Raw genomic sequence first — 15,466 nt, 5'->3', positions numbered from 1 at the left:
GAGCCCCGCCTGGCCTGGGCATTGCTGCTGCCGTCCTCTGGCAGCTGTGCCCTTGGGCAGCAGCGTGCGGCAAGGGCTGGGCTGAGCCCTGCTGGGCCAGCAGCCCGTGTGGCCACAGCGCCGGCAGCGCCGCTGGCAGGGAGCTCTGCCGCTGGCACCCTGACAGGCTCTGTGTTCACAGGCATGGCTGCGCGGCACCTGAGGGGGAAGAAGGAAGAACTCCGGCTCATCTGCAGCGGTGAGTGAGGCCAGCGGGGGCTGCCGGGGGAGCTGCAAGCCCTGCCCCAGCTGCCGAGGGCTCTGCTCCCTGTGCGCACCAGGGGTGGCGTGGGCAGAGCACACTGAGATTTCAGGGCCACCCGGGGCATTTGTGGCCAGCAGCTTCAGGCTGCTCCCCTTGCTCCCTGCTCCCTCCTGCCCATGGCTAGAGCCGGCTGCCATGGCCCTGCCAGGGGGCTCTCCTCGGCTCCCCGCAGATGCGGCATCTGACCATGGCTCTGTCTCTCTCTCTTTCAGACCTTCAACACCTGACAGAGGACACCAGCAGTGCCATGTCAGACGTGGCACTTCCAACATTGGATGTCCTCCAGGCACTGCAGAGTGAGCAATATTCCATCTTCCAGAGGCTGCAAGATCAGCTCCGCAGGGCATGGAGGACTCGGCCTCGTCTGTCCAGGCTCGGCTGGCTGCGCTGCTGCATCTCTGCAGAGAGCTGATGCCAGAGGCTCTGTCTGCTGGGGCCACCTGAGCCAGGGGGAATTTTCTATTTCTTTCAGATTGTTCTTTTCTTCTTTTTGGTTTTTTTTAGTATATCAATATAGAGTTTGTTACAATACACAGACTCCCAGGAGCTTTCTTTTGCTCCCTAGGCTCTGCAGGGCTTAGGGGAAGAGGGGGAAAAGGGTGCCTGGGCTCAGCCAGCTGTCCAGGCGTGCAGTGTTGCAGGGAAAATGGCCAGAAGCCCCTTGGCCTTTGATGGTTCTGCTGAAGCCTTTGTGCTGGTGACAGAGCGGCTGGGCAGGGCCTGGAGCTGTGGGGATCCCTGCCAGAGCGGTGCCTGGAGATGGCCACAAGCCCTGTGCCAGGCAGGAAGCGCCCTCTGTGTCCTCCTTCCCGTCTGCTGCTGCCTGCCTTGCCGAGGGCTCCCAGGTGCCTCTGGATGGGGCTCCTCTGGAGCTGCTGTGGGGCTGCGGCGCTGCTGCCGGGCAGCTTGGCCGGGCTGGGGCAGGGCCTGAGGGGATGGGGCCATGAAGGGATGAGGGGCTGGGAAGCCCTGACAGGACATGGCAGTGGGAAGGCACGAGGGGGATGTGTGAGGGAGTGGGTGGCTGTAACGTTGGCTGGAGGGGGAGTGGCTTGGAGACAGAGAGAGCACTCACCCCGATGTTCATGTGGCAAACAGGGAGCGTTTATTCTCAAGCCCTTCCTTCTAAAGGGCCTTTGACAAACCCCGCCTGGATAATTTCATTGCTCTGATCTCTATGCCTTGTCAGATTCTGGCCAGTGAAATGCTGCAGCCCTGGGAGAGATGTGACTGGGCGAGGCCCCTGGCAGTCAAACCAGGGCTGGTGCATTCACACAGCACGAGCCAGCCTGCACTGTGACACACGGCAACAGAGTGCAAGGCACAGCTCCGGGTGCTCCCCAGGAACCTCAGCTCTGGGAGCCCTGTCTGCCCCAAGCTCCAGGGGCTGCAGTGCGAGCCCGGCTGGGCTCTGCCCTGGGGCCATCCTGCAGGGACAGCTGGACACAGGGAGCACTCCCTGTAACTGTGGTCACAAGGGTTTTCAGGATGAAGAAGAGACGAGAATGTTGACTCCATGATCAGAAGGCTTGATTTATTATTTTATGATATATGTTACATTAAGACTATACTAAAAAGCAATAGAAAGGAAAGGTTTCTTGAGAAGCTAGCTAAGCTAAGAATAGAAAAGAATGAATAACAAAGATCAAGAGCCAGCTCTGCCATGAGTGGTCAAGAAATCCAAACACCCACAGGAGACCAATCATGGGTCTACCTGTTGCATTCCACAGCAGCAGATAACCACTGTTTACTTTTGGTTGCTGAAACTGCAGCTTCTCACAAGGAAAAATCCTAAGAAAGGATTTTTCATGAAAGATGTCTGCGACGTCACCTTTTTTTTTTAGTTAAATTAAAAGGAAAAGTGTTTGTAATTTTCTCTGCTGTACTCATGCCGAAGAAAAAGACAAACACTTGACAGGTTATCTGTTGCCAATCAAACTCCACTCAAGTGCTCCTGTGGAATGCACTTGGAATTTCTTCACCTGTAGAACATAAATTCTATCATATCACTAAAACAATTTTATAATATAAGAAAATGAAAAAACAATGCAAAGAAAATTCAAGTCCAAGCAGCTGAATTTCAGGAAAAGTCCATGGCTTGAAGATGTTCCTCTTTGCCATATCTGAAAGTTTCTTTCGATCCTGAAACAGGCTTGCTACAGAAAAAGTCCATCAATAGTTATCAAAAGTCCATTGACAGTCTTCAAACAATTTTGAGAAAATTTCTGAAATGTCTTGCCACAGCCCTTTATTGAACAACATTGGCTGAAGCCAATCCCTGGCTCCTCAATGCCTCTGAGCTGCTGCCAGCTCTTTCACGCTTTTTTATTCAATTCAATTTTTTTTTTTTTTTTTTTTTTTTTTGTCTTGTCGGAAAGAGCAGCAGAGGCAGAGGAGCCAGAGAGAGGCCCCTGGGGGCCCTGGCCTATGTGGAAGGATCAGGAACCCCAGACCTGGCCCACTGAAAGGTGGCCTAGGACCAGAAGGATGAAGCAAAGCCCCCAAACCCAACAGGAGGCTGGGAGGTGGCCCTGGCCCAAGCAACCAAGCCAGACAGCCCGGGCCCAGCCCCCGAGGCAGGCTCTGCATTGGCACAGACCCGCACCCTGCTGCCAGTACAATGGCAGAAGGGGTGACCAAATGCTTCCTTTCCCCAAAATCACTGAGGCATGCTGGCAATGGGAAGACAGAAGCTGTCCCGAGAAACTTCGTCTCGGGTCTGGGGATGTCCTTTCCCCACAGCAGACAAGCGATGCTCGCTTCCTGCTGTGCCCTCTGCCTCTGAAATGCAAATGCACCAGGTGTTCCTCCCATCTGTCTCCCGGCACCACCTCCACCCCCTCTGGGCTGGGGACCAGGGGCAGAACTTTCGGGACCCACCTCCCCCTCGCCACTGGGGCGCACGAGGGGCGGCAGAGAGATTCGCATCCCCCAGGGGGAAAACCCGGACCAAACACCCCCCAACCCGCCAAAAATGCTGATCTTGAAAACAGGCAGCTGGGCTGCGCCCACAGCCAGCTGTCGGGCCATGCCTCCTCCATGGAAGGACAGGCTGACGCCCTCTTCCCCTGTCCCAGCTCCCCCCGTAGGGGCAGCCCCAGGACAACCCGAAAAACTCGGGGAAGAAGTCACACTGGATGCAGGAGGTGCCGCTGCAGCTGCCGCCGGCTCCAGGGAAGCCTCTGATGCAGACACGGAGGACGGAGTCCCCGCAGGCGGCAGAACTGCCGGGGAGGGCAGTGGGGCCGCCTGGGGAGGCGGCGGGGGCGGTGGGGGCGGCACGGGGTCGGCAGCATCTTCTGCTCCGGACATCGGCCGCGGAACCGCAGTCGCAGAAGGCAGCGGGACGGCCGGGGGGAGCGCTGGATCGCTGTTGCCCAGCAATATCGGCGCAGCTGCGGGAAGCGGTGTCTCTGAGGCCTCAGATGCAGGCAGGGAAGCTGGCGGAACCGCGGCCGGAGCGCCCACAGGCTCTGCCGGAGGGATGGCCACGGGAGGGGCCGCGCAGGGAACCGCCCACACCTGCGGGGCGGGTTGAGGCGGTGCTCGCGGCGCTGGGCGGGGCGGCACCGCCTACTCCCATCCCCACTGAGAGCAACGGGAGGGGGGAAAAACCGGCTCCGTCTGAGCATGCTCCGAAGACGCAGTAAAATAAACTTTGGCTGCGGGCAAAACTTCGCCCCCCCGCTGTGGTTCAGGGGGGCTGGAAAGCAGCAGATCGTCACCCTCCAAAGGGTCTTCCCCCGGAACTGGGGGGAACGGGGCTTTCCCCTTGCGGTTAGCAATCCAGGGAAAAACAGCTGCTCTCCGTTTCAAGACTAGAAAGAGCAACAAAAAGGTTGGATAAATCGAGGGGCATCCGAACCCACGGTCCAAAAAGAATTGGAAAATGGAGTCCATACACTCCCAGATGAACATATCGAGGGCATATAGCACATTCGTAAAAAACCCAAAGAGCTTTGCCCATCAAAAAAACTCAGAGATCTGTCTCCAACAGGAGAATTCCGTCCTCTTCACCCCATTTTTGCCAGAGGGCAATAAGTTTCTCCTCTGAAGGGGAGAATGGAACCTCATCCTCTAGGGGAGAAGTCCTCCAGATGAGCAGCCACAAACTGCGAATGGCCTCATCTTTAGGAGGGGAAAAACAAACAGTACCTTGTGACAGTGTCCAGGACTCTCTCGCTATCTGCACGGTGCTGCTGAGCTTTCTGAACATCTTCCTGGAGGCTTTTCAGAAGGTTCTCTTTGTGGTCAGCCTTGCTGAGAACTCTGTCCAAATTCGGATCTTCAGTTCTTCAGCTCCTGGCTAGAATCCACTTCTGTGGTCACTTGTGAAGCAACCATCAATGCCACACATTCGGGGTTTACCCAGTGTAGCAATGCTCCTCTGGTGGTCTGACCAAGTGATGATTGTCCTCCTCAGTCGAGGGGTCACCAATTGTGACCATGGTCACAAGGGTTTTCAGGAGGAAGAAGAGACGAGAATGTTGACTCCATGATCAGAAGGCTTGATTTATTATTTTATGATATATGTTACATTAAGACTACAGTAAAAAGAAATAGAAAGGAAAAGGTTTCTTCAGAAGCTAGCTAAGCTAAGAATAGACAAGAATGAATAACAAAGATCTGTGTCTCAGACAGAGAGCAAGAGCCAGCTCTGCCATGAGTGGTTAGTAAATCCAGGCATCCACAGGAGACCAATCCCAGGTCTACCTGTTGCATTCCACAGCAGCAGATAACCACTGTTTACTTTTGGTTGCTGAAACTGCAGCTTCTCACAAGGAAAAATCCTAAGAAAGGATTTTTCATGAAAGATGTCTGCGACAGAGAACCTGTGTTGCTAGGTCTACAGGTATCTCCAGGCTGTTTGATCTTGAATCTAAGAAATGCCATAATTCAGGCTAAAAGTAGACTAAAATTGTTTTGAGTGTTGAAATCGTAGGTTAAAAAAAAAAAAAAAACAAAACAAGTGCTACCATCTAAAACTCAAAGTATTCTTTCCTTCTATGCACTAAATAGTTGAGCAGGAAAGTAAGTCTAGTAATAGTCTCCATAGAAGGGAAGGTTATGTTCCCATGATTTCTGAACCCTTTAGGCAGTGAAAACGCTGATAAAATTAGGATACTAATATCCTTCCCATCAAGATGCATATGAATGTGTGAATTATTACAGTGCAGCAGTAGTGCATTGAACTATTCTAAGAAGGTTTCTGATTATTGATACTTCAAGCTACTTTGTTTCACAAAGCATATGTCAAATATGCTGCCAAATAACTTTTCATTAATAGCTCTTGGTAATCTTTGGTTAAATATACATGCAAATATCTGTTCTCTAAAAAGTTAAGAATAACTTAAGGCAAATAATTAATATTATTACCTGAATGTTTAAATCACTTGATCTGAGCAGTATACCTATAAGAATCATTTGTTCCTTTCTGTATATTAATACAGGCCAGCTTTACTTTATCACAGAGCCCATCCACTGGAATTCTGCCATCAACTCCAGGAGCAGGTAGATGTCCTGTCAAAATTTCTGTTCTCTTTTCTTACTGCTTTCTTTAATACAGAAAAATCATCCCTGTTCAAGCTACATCAGTTCCTTGCTAGTTTATGAAGAGGTGGTGTATTTGTTAGCTTTTCAAAAGGTATGTGGGTATGAGTAGGAAATAATTATTTTTTCTGAGACTGAGTTTCAAGCAGCTTTTCTTGTTCCCTGTTCCAAATGTGGTGTTGAACTGAGCACAGAGGTGGTTGTAATTGAGTGAAGAAGCTGAGATTGATGGATTGCCTTCCATCTTCACAAGGTTTGATATCTTGTGTATGAACTGGTGGCTTCTTGCTAAGCTTTATTGTGTTGGCCTGTTCCTATTTGACAACTGTATTAAGCTATTGGTGTTTTGAAGTTGAAGAGAACACTAGGTTGCTAGTCCTAAAAACTTCCTAGTGTGTTTGCAGATGTGAAGTTAGGATTGACTTACTTGTTCTGTCTGTGAGTAAATCCCCATCAAACTCTTCCACATCCAAGTGAAATGCTTGACACTGAATGTATTCTTTTCTAATAAACCTCTGTCTTGCAAAAGAAATCTGTTCAGCAATATCATTTCAATTGAACAGCTTCTTCAAGCATGTTCAGCCCTGCAAGTACTGGGCAGCCTAAGAAGACTACTCTATCTCCTGCTCAGCTGGATCCTTTTGATACTCAAGGTGATTCCCTTCCTTCACAAGATCAACTTGATGACACATGGGTAACTGTATTTGGGTAAGTTGATTTCCAAAGTATTGGAAAAACCTGGGGGAAGTCTTTAGAGCATACGAGAAAAATACTTGGGGGCATTGATGTTGTCTGGCATTGGTATGTGCTGCAAGTACAGCTATGGTTAAAGCAAGCAAACACATACATTTCAGTTAGCCATCTTAAATTGAGCTACACATGATTTTTTCTAGTTAGAAAGGCACCATTCTGCTGTTGGGGTGTGTGCTAAAGTGCCTAGAAGGTGGTATTTCTCAAGTCACTGCTTCTGATATTACAGTGCTCTCTTCTGCATTTCTGTAAATGCTTCATAGGGTTGGATCTTAACACCTGAATTCTTAAACCACTCAATTTTATGAGTGGTTTAAGTGGTTACACTCAATTCTGTCTTTCAGATTTCCTCAAGCATCAGCTTCCTAGATTCTACTACAGTTTGCTCAGTATGGAAACATATTCAAGCATGTGGTATGTCTTAGTTTGACACTTATGTGTAGAAAACATTGTGAATCAAGCATTTAAAAAACTACATTTCACAATTTTCACTTGATCTCATTCAGATGTCCAACACAGGAAACTGGATGCATATTCGATATCAGTCTAAGCTTCAAGCCCGGAAAGCCTTAAGCAAAGATGGAAAAGTTTTTGGTGAATCTATCATGATTGGTGTCAAGCCTTGTATAGAAAAAGGAAGTTAATAGTTGCTTTTCGTTCAAAGGCACTCTGCTTTTGGCCTTGCTTTTTATTTTCCCTGATGTGTTTAATTTTTTTTCTTTTGGAATTGCAAACTGTAGGTAGTTCATCTCTATAGATATAGTCTGTTACACATTCACATCAGTTTTTTCTTAAATACGTGCCCACATTTCCTGCTGAGAAAGACCATGATGAGCACTCTCTGTGCTCTTGGGAAGTTACAATGCACACAATTCTATTGCTGTACGAGATGAGGAAGTGAAACCATCATATAAAACACAATTCACATAAGTTTCCTGACTGGAATTTAGGGCCTGCAGTAGATACCTAATGGCAGATTAAGACTGTGGCTGCTCCTAATTGTATCTCTCTATTTTTTATGTGACTATGTGCTTCTGGCTCTTGAATTTATCTTAGTACTTTGGATTGAAAATTTGTTAGCGAGGAAATCCCAATCGTGTTCTCCCACCTGCCCCTATAAAAACATGTCACTCTCTTGTAAGTAGTAGCTGGGGGTAGACATGGCTGTCTTGTAGTCTTAATATTAACATGAGTTATTAATGTCTAGGTATTGGCAATATCCCGACCTTTAACACTTGCAGCCCTTTGCACTGGGTACTGTACATTAGCTTAAGAAAAAACCAGTCATTCCTCAGTCATTCTGCACAGATTATTTTTTTTGGTCTCCTTTAAGGATATATGATACTAAAGAGTAATGTAAGCTTTCTAATGTAAACTATTCTGAGAAGGCAGCCTTAGAAACTGAACTTGCAATTCCTGAAGTTTTAGCAGACTAAAACATTTCTTACACTCAATAAAAAGCTGTGCCCCTACCCAAGCCGTTCTATTCCCTGGGCCACGCAGGCTCTTCTCCAGGCTCCTGTGGGCCCGAGCCGGGTGCCCATGGAGCCCTGGCCCAGTCGGTGCCACACGGTGATTTTGTCAGTGGAAATGTTCATTGGCAAGTGAATGGAAAAGAGGTTTGGCAAAGGGAGGATTTGAATGGCTGTTTTTACAAACTCAATCCTAACAAATCCATATAGGATGGGTTAAAACCCATGCGGACCATCAGATTTTACAAATATCATAGAATGATCAAGTGGAGCAGCTGACAAAAGTCAGAAAGACAAAAATTGATCCACAGCACACAATTTGATCAATGGTTACATTGTGAAATAGGGCACAATGGAAATTGTTTTTTGCAGCACAAACCTGAGGCTGGCAATTGCCCTGAAAGATGTGGAACAGTATTCTCAGTGCCCAGTGCCCACACAGTGTTCCCAGTGCCAGCTGAGGCTTAAACAAAACCATCCAGACCTGGCATGACCCCTACATGTCAAAAGTAACAAAACACTCCGGTCAACTGATAAGAAACTCAATAAGCTAAGCTGCAACCTGGGGTGTAACAACAGCTCTATACTTTTACCATCAATGTTTTTGGCTGAAGTATCAGTGAACGAGACATCTCCAGGTTCAGAGTTGGCAGTAAATTCAGGGTTATTTATTATAGGTTTAGCTTTTGTAACGTTAACGTGCCTGGAGTGGGGAGAGGGTTGAGCGTGTGTTCTTCCCCACCCTCCACCACCTTTTGTTGTTTCCCACAGGTGTTCAGTGGGGTTTCCTCCAATAGGTTGTTCAGCGGAGGGAGTGAGACTTCTTTTAAAATGTTTTGCAAGAGCTGCAGTCCGTGAATTAAGCATCTGAGTTGCTTTTATTTCAGGGTTTTAGCAGGCTTTTGCTTCTCATCCTGGAGCAGTTCACCTTAGCAGCTTGCTCCTTTTATTCCACTGACTTGCCTTTTGGACATGATCAAGTTCTGCAGCAAGCAATGCCACTGCCTAGAGCCTTTCTTAACAACCAATCACTTTTTTAATAACCAATCATCTTTTCAGTAGCCAATTTCCCCTTATCCTTTTTTTTTATTTTCATCAAGTCCACCGCAGGTGTAGGGAGGCGACTACTAAATTAACCGAGGAAGAATAACAAAATATTTTCCCCTGAAGTTTTCCTATAGCCCCCACAGAGGAAGCTGCATGATAAATACCTAGGCTTGCATAGGGACAACACCATCTCCACAAGGCAGCCGCTACAGAATTGGCCTCAGGACTAAAACTGCCAATTCTAGTTCTCCACAACAAACCACAGACTGGTGGAGTTGCAGAATTGGTTTCAGGACTGAAACCTGCCAATTCTGGCTTTTAACAACAAAACACAAAAAGCACAGGGGCATGGGTCCCCTCCAAACAGGAGCTTGTCAGCTCTGCACAAAACCCCACATAGACAAAGGAATTAAATCCCTAAACCCATTGACCACAATATCCACAATTCCTTCAGAGAAAGATGCTTTCAAACTTCCAAGCCTACCGAATAAACTACAATTCCCACAACCCCTTGAATAATTGAAGATATTTTTGACAATTCTCCCACTTTAGGGAGAAAATTTGAGGTGGATGGAGAGGCCCCCGTCTTTACTAGGAGACACACCTCCTCTCCATCTGAACCCACTTTAAAAGTTAACAAGGGCTCTGGTGTGGTGTGTCCCTGCTACAATGGGAGCCCCTGACACATCTAATAATCCATCTCCATTATCCCCTGGACTTCCTCCTCCTGAGGGTCCAGCTGTTTTTGTGAACATTCCCACTCCCAGTGTCCCTCTGCCCAGCAGATAGCATACTGATTCTTTCCCAGCTGCTGTTTGGGTTGGCTCTCCCCTGCTGAGGAGGGAATGCTTCTGCCACTTCCTTGTAGCCGACCCTGTCCCTTCTATTATGGGGAACCACTTGGGTCCTGGGGCCCTCGGGGCTGTAAAAATTCTGCCATCACCTTTGTCCTTGCTTTCTCCTTTTCAGCATCCCTTTTTACATACACTTGCTGTATCTTTCTAAGCAGTTCATCCAGGGACATATTCTGCCCTTCCTCTAGTCCTCCCTGATAGTGCCGGTGGGTACTCATTTTCTGCAGCTCAAAGTCATTTGTCTTTCCAGTGAACCAAACAAAATCCTTACAAGAAAATCCTAATCTTCCACCAACAATCTGCATTTCCTGGATTTTCTTTCCTCCTTGTTCTCCCTCTCTTTATTACACACCTTATACCACAGCCAGTCCCTGTCCTGCCAAAGTGTCCAAACGTGGCCCCCAGGTCGTGATTCTCCCGCAGGAAACAAGAAGGCAGAGCTGTACTTTATTGGCCACTAAGTTATCTCTACCAGGGGAGGACTGACCTTTTTGGAATCTACTCATGTGTTCAGTTTCCTTTTGTAACACTGACTGGACTTTCATTTCATGAGGGCTTTTATTCCTTTAGAATTATGGTATTATCATCCCTTCACAGAAAAACATTTGCAAACCAATGGATGGCCATTTTTTTTGCTTCTGTGTTACGTTTTCTAAAGTGACTCTCAGTGGTTGACATTAAGGCAAATGAGTTACTGCTTTGAGTATGAAGCAACCTTGAAAACCTTTCACGTTGTTATAAATGAATGAGGAGATGGTTGGCTCTCACAATTAAGAGATGAATATTATGTGTACGATAAGAGAATTTTTATAGCTGTACAGTTATGTTATTTTTGCATGTTCTCTTCTTAGTACTCTTTCCCTTCCCCCCTTATTGCTGTCACTAGTGGGGCATTTAGAGGAGGGAGAGCTTGTTACCAGGAGGCAGAGCATGGCAACACCTGACCTCCAGTCAAGGTGTAAGAAAGTGACTTCCACCATTGGATGGCAGGGAAAGAGTTGACTGACAAAACTTTGAGAGGGGCTAAGGGTATAAAAGGCAGAGCATCCATTTTGTAGATGAGCACGTGGCTTTTGATGGAGACTCGCAGTCTTGTAATTTTTCCTTAATCGCTCTTTGTTGTATTTTTGTTAAGGTTTAATAAACCTTTGAAATTTTAAAAGTGAGCCTTGTTTCTCTCAATGTTCTTAGGGCATCTCAATTAATTTGGGAAGTGTGCAGTTTTTTTGAACTACTTGAGCGAGTTGAGCAATGAGAGGTAAAGCTTTCCTGAAGTGAGGATTCTTTAATGCCAGATTCTTCTGTGTTTTCAGGGTAAAGATGTTTTTGTCCTGCGGCAAATGACTTCAATGAGAAAATAATTCCAGCACGGAGTAAGAGCTTTGGACAGAGACCAAGTGTTGGCAGCAGTTGCTCCAGGTGCTCCTGCCATCAGCCCCCAATGCAGGTGGGCTGTGGCTCCCTGTGGCACAGAAGCCCCCCGGGGGCACAGGTCTCTGGGACAGGAGACAGGCACCAGCGCTGCCAGGGCTCGGGGGTGGCAGCTCTGCTTGGGCAGGGACTCTGCCACAGCTGCTGCTGTCAGCGCTGCCCGGGCCCCAGGGCTCAGAGCAGCATTCGTGCCCGGGCCCACACGTTCCCTGTGTGTGTCACACCCACAGGTTTAGGATGGCCACGGACCGGGACGTGTCCCAAGGAGGCCGTGCCAGCTTCCCTGGAAGGCCCCGGGCCCTTCCCAGCGCGGCTGCGTCGGCAGCCCTGGGGGCTCCTTCTGCTGCCCTGAGCCCGCAGAGCAGGGCAGCGTTTGCTGATGCTCTGAGCCCTTCCTAAAGATCCTGTGGGGCTGTCTTAGACACCTGGGGCCAGGCATTCCTTTCAGCCTGGACCACTTTGGCTGGGCTGGGGGCGGCCCCAGGGCAGAAGGCAGTGTGTGCAAAGGCCCTGGCTGGCACGCTGCAGCACGGTCACCGTGCCATGGAACGGAACCCGGTGTCCAAGGCCCCTTTGTGACACGTGGGAAATAGAAGCTTGCCCAGCTGCTGGGAACACGCAACGGGGCACAACGGGACAGAGCAGTGCTGTGAGGAGCCCCTGCACAGCGCGCTCGTTCGTGTCCCACCCGGAGCTTTTCCGAGGCGTTGTTACTGCAGCTGACTGTGAGGCCAGACTGCGGGACTTGGTGACTCAGAACTTTTCCAAGGCATCTCGCATTCACTGTCAGTGCCATCAAGTCCAGACTGTGGGATCTGGTCACCTAAATTGTTAATGAGGAGTCTCCTGTCATTGTGGCAGGAGCCCTAAAGACCAAAGTGCAGGACTTCCTGTCCTGCAGCCTTCCTGAGGCTTCCCTGTCACAGGTGCCTCGAAGGCACAACTGCAATTGTTGACTTGGCAATATCCTGAGGCATCTTTCTAGAAGGTGCCGTCAAGGCTGGGTGGTGGAATGGCGGACAGATTTCTCAGCCCTTTCAAAGTATTCAGGGGGAAAAAAAAGAATGACCCTGGAGCCGCCCAAGCACAACAGCCTGAAGATCTGGAACAGATCCAGACACTGAAGGATGGTGAGTAGCAGAGCTGGGCCACAGGGCTGATGGCTACAGCCAGCTTGGCCCCATCCCATCCCATCCCATCCCATCCCATCCCATCCCATCCCATCCCATCCCATCCCATCCCATCCCATCCCCTGGGGACATGCCCATGGACAGGATGGAACAGGGCCCGGGCAGACACCCCGCAGTGGCCGTGCTCCATCCCCTGGGCCATCCCAGGGCTCTCCCTGCCTGGGGGGCGAAGGGCTGGGCTGTGTTCTCCGGCCTCTCCCGCAGCCCCTCAGCTCTGGCTGTGCTCGCTCTTTGCCAGGTGCAGCCCTGGACAAGACACAAGAGCAGGAACCTCGCCCTGGCCGCTTCCGCCAAACCCTGAAGGTACCTGCAGCCACCCCCACCTGGGCTGGGCCTGCTGTCCCTGCTCAGCCGACCACCACGCTTGGAGTATGCCATGCAACGTCCCTGCCTTCCCTGTCCTTTGTTCTGCTGCAGAGGTTACGGAAGTTCCTGCGCATCCGACGTAGGAAGACCGGCACCTCAGCAGCTGAGGGCCCAGCCCAGCCTGACTCCAGGCCGACACAGTTCCATGCAAAGCCTCATGCCGGCCCAGAATGGACAGCACACTCAGGAAATCATGCAATGAATTATCAAATGGTGAAGGCTGTTCACATGGCAATGACTGGGAACATGGCCATCAGAAACCCTGACACCAGAATGACTCAGGGCATCACAAACACTGGCACCATGCCAGCTCCCACTGGGATTCATGCTCCCACTGAGGATTTTTTCAAGCAGAGTGCTATTTCTCCTCAGCAGCAGGTAAGCAACCCGAGGCCAGGCCTGGAGGCCTGCCAGGATCGTGTCCCCTAAAGCCACGGTCCCTGGGCCGCCTCAGCCTTTGAGTCCAGCACAGAGTGACCGGAAGGGAAGCACTTCTTGGGGGAAGCTGGGGAAATTGCTGCCTTGGACAGTGCTTCAAGTCTTCCCCATGGCTCCTCCAGGTGCCAGCCATTGTAAGGAGCATCCACCAGAGGCTGGTGTCCCATGGCACTGTGGATGCCAGGCTGCAAATTGACATTGTGAGGCTGGCTGAAGAACACCCTGCTGACGTGGTGCTGACCCTGCTGCGCTGTGCCCCAACGTGTGACAGGTACGGGGCCCACGTGCCTGCACAGCTCAGGGCTCACCAGCCTTTAGGGCCCATGGCCCTGCACAGCCTGTGCTATGGGCTCTGCCAGACAGGCAGAGAGGTCCAGGACCCTGGGGCCCCTCTGTTTCCCGAGCCTGCTGCCAATGCTCCCTCCCTGCCCCTCAGAGCACTGGGGCTCTGTCACCTGGGCCCCCACAGCTGCACAGGGCATGGTACTGGGACTGAGATGCCCCTGATACAGAGCTCTGATCCCACAGAGCTGCTACAATGATGTGGAGAACCATAGGGTCATCGGGACCAGCAGTGGAGAAAGTGCTGCCAACACTGCTCTGCGTGATGGAGGATTGGCCACTGCACAGCACACGCACCTCTGATGGGGACGACAGGGACGTTTTTGCCCTGGCTGTGAGTTTCTGGATTTGGCCTCTGCTTACCCCTCAGTCACCTTGCTAGCAGCTCTCTGTCCTCTCTATGCCTGAGGCGCTGGGCTGAACCCTGGGCTATGGGCAGGCTCAGGGGGCACCAGGCCCACTGCTCCTCCTGCATCTGCCCTTGGGCCCTGCCCCATGGACACCTCGGCACTGAGCGCTGTCTTGGGCTGCTTCTTTTGCAGGCAACTCTGGCACTCTGGGTGATTCTCCAGGTGCCCAAGTGCCACGAGGCCATGATCCTTTATTCCTCCCGCCTGTTTGTGGCACTGCTCTTCCATGTTGTCATCGCCACACAGCAGATGCCACCAGTGGAAGCTGGAAATTTCTGGAGAGCATGCCAGGAGGAACACCGCCTTCCCAGCAATTCCAACAGGTCCCAGTCCTCCTGGCTTTCCCATGCCCTTGTGGCCAGTGCCAGTGCTCCCAGTGTGACCTGGGCTTTGCTCTGCACACAGGTTTGCAGTGCAGGCCATGAAGGCTCTGCTGTGGCGACTGTGCTGTGACAATGAGGTGATGTCTATGGAGCGCAAGCGTGGCTGGGACACGCTGCTGTGTGCTCACACCCAGCACTATGCCGTGGGTCTGCTGGCCAGGTGAGACCCCCTTGTCCCCATTGCCCCCGGCATTTGTGCCCTGTGCCCCACTCAGTGCCTGTGGTCATGGGCCAGAGAGCCTCGTCACTGAGGGACAGCCAAGGAGACTGGAAAAGGCTGGGAGAGGAGGATGTCCAGAAGTGGCCGCCTGCCAGAGCAACCACATGCCCTCCAGGGATGCTGGGGAAAAACCAGACCTCTCTGAGTCAGTCCTGGGAAAGGTTTGCTTCCCCACCTCAGGGTCTTGGTGCCTTTTTCCCCCTGCCAGGGAGATGCGCCGTACCTTGGTCCCTTTGTGTTCTCGCATCGCACTCCACTTGCTCAGGCAGCTCAGCAGGCAGGACCCATACTGGGATCTGCCCTTCCTGGCATTCTTTGTGGAGGTGAGCCTCAAGGCCAGCGCTTCCTCACAGCTCTCTGCCCTCTCACAGCCACAGCTGCCAGGACGGTGCCCGTGCACTGTGCTGCTGCTGCTGCTGCCTGGGCCCAGCCCTGTGCGCTTCTGAGCTCCTGCTGGCCGGCTCCCTGTCACTGCCCTGTGCCTTGCAGGTCCTCGAGTGCCTGGACTTGAGGAAATGTGGTGGCATTGTCCTGAAGGTCTTGTTGAGGTTCCTGCACAGCGAGTGTAGGGAGAGGCATCGCCTGGCACTCAGAGGTCTCGTGGTGGTCAGCAAGGATCTCTTGATGGTGAGAAGGGGACAGCGGCTGAAGCTGCGCTGGGGAAAGCAGCCCCTTGGGCTGGCAGGGTTTCAGGAGCTGAGGCAGCTGC

Source organism: Agelaius phoeniceus, chromosome 8 (genome assembly GCF_051311805.1).
Source record: "Agelaius phoeniceus isolate bAgePho1 chromosome 8, bAgePho1.hap1, whole genome shotgun sequence".
In the NCBI taxonomy this organism is placed as follows: domain Eukaryota; kingdom Metazoa; phylum Chordata; class Aves; order Passeriformes; family Icteridae; genus Agelaius; species Agelaius phoeniceus.
This window is presented reverse-complemented; position numbering follows the sequence as displayed.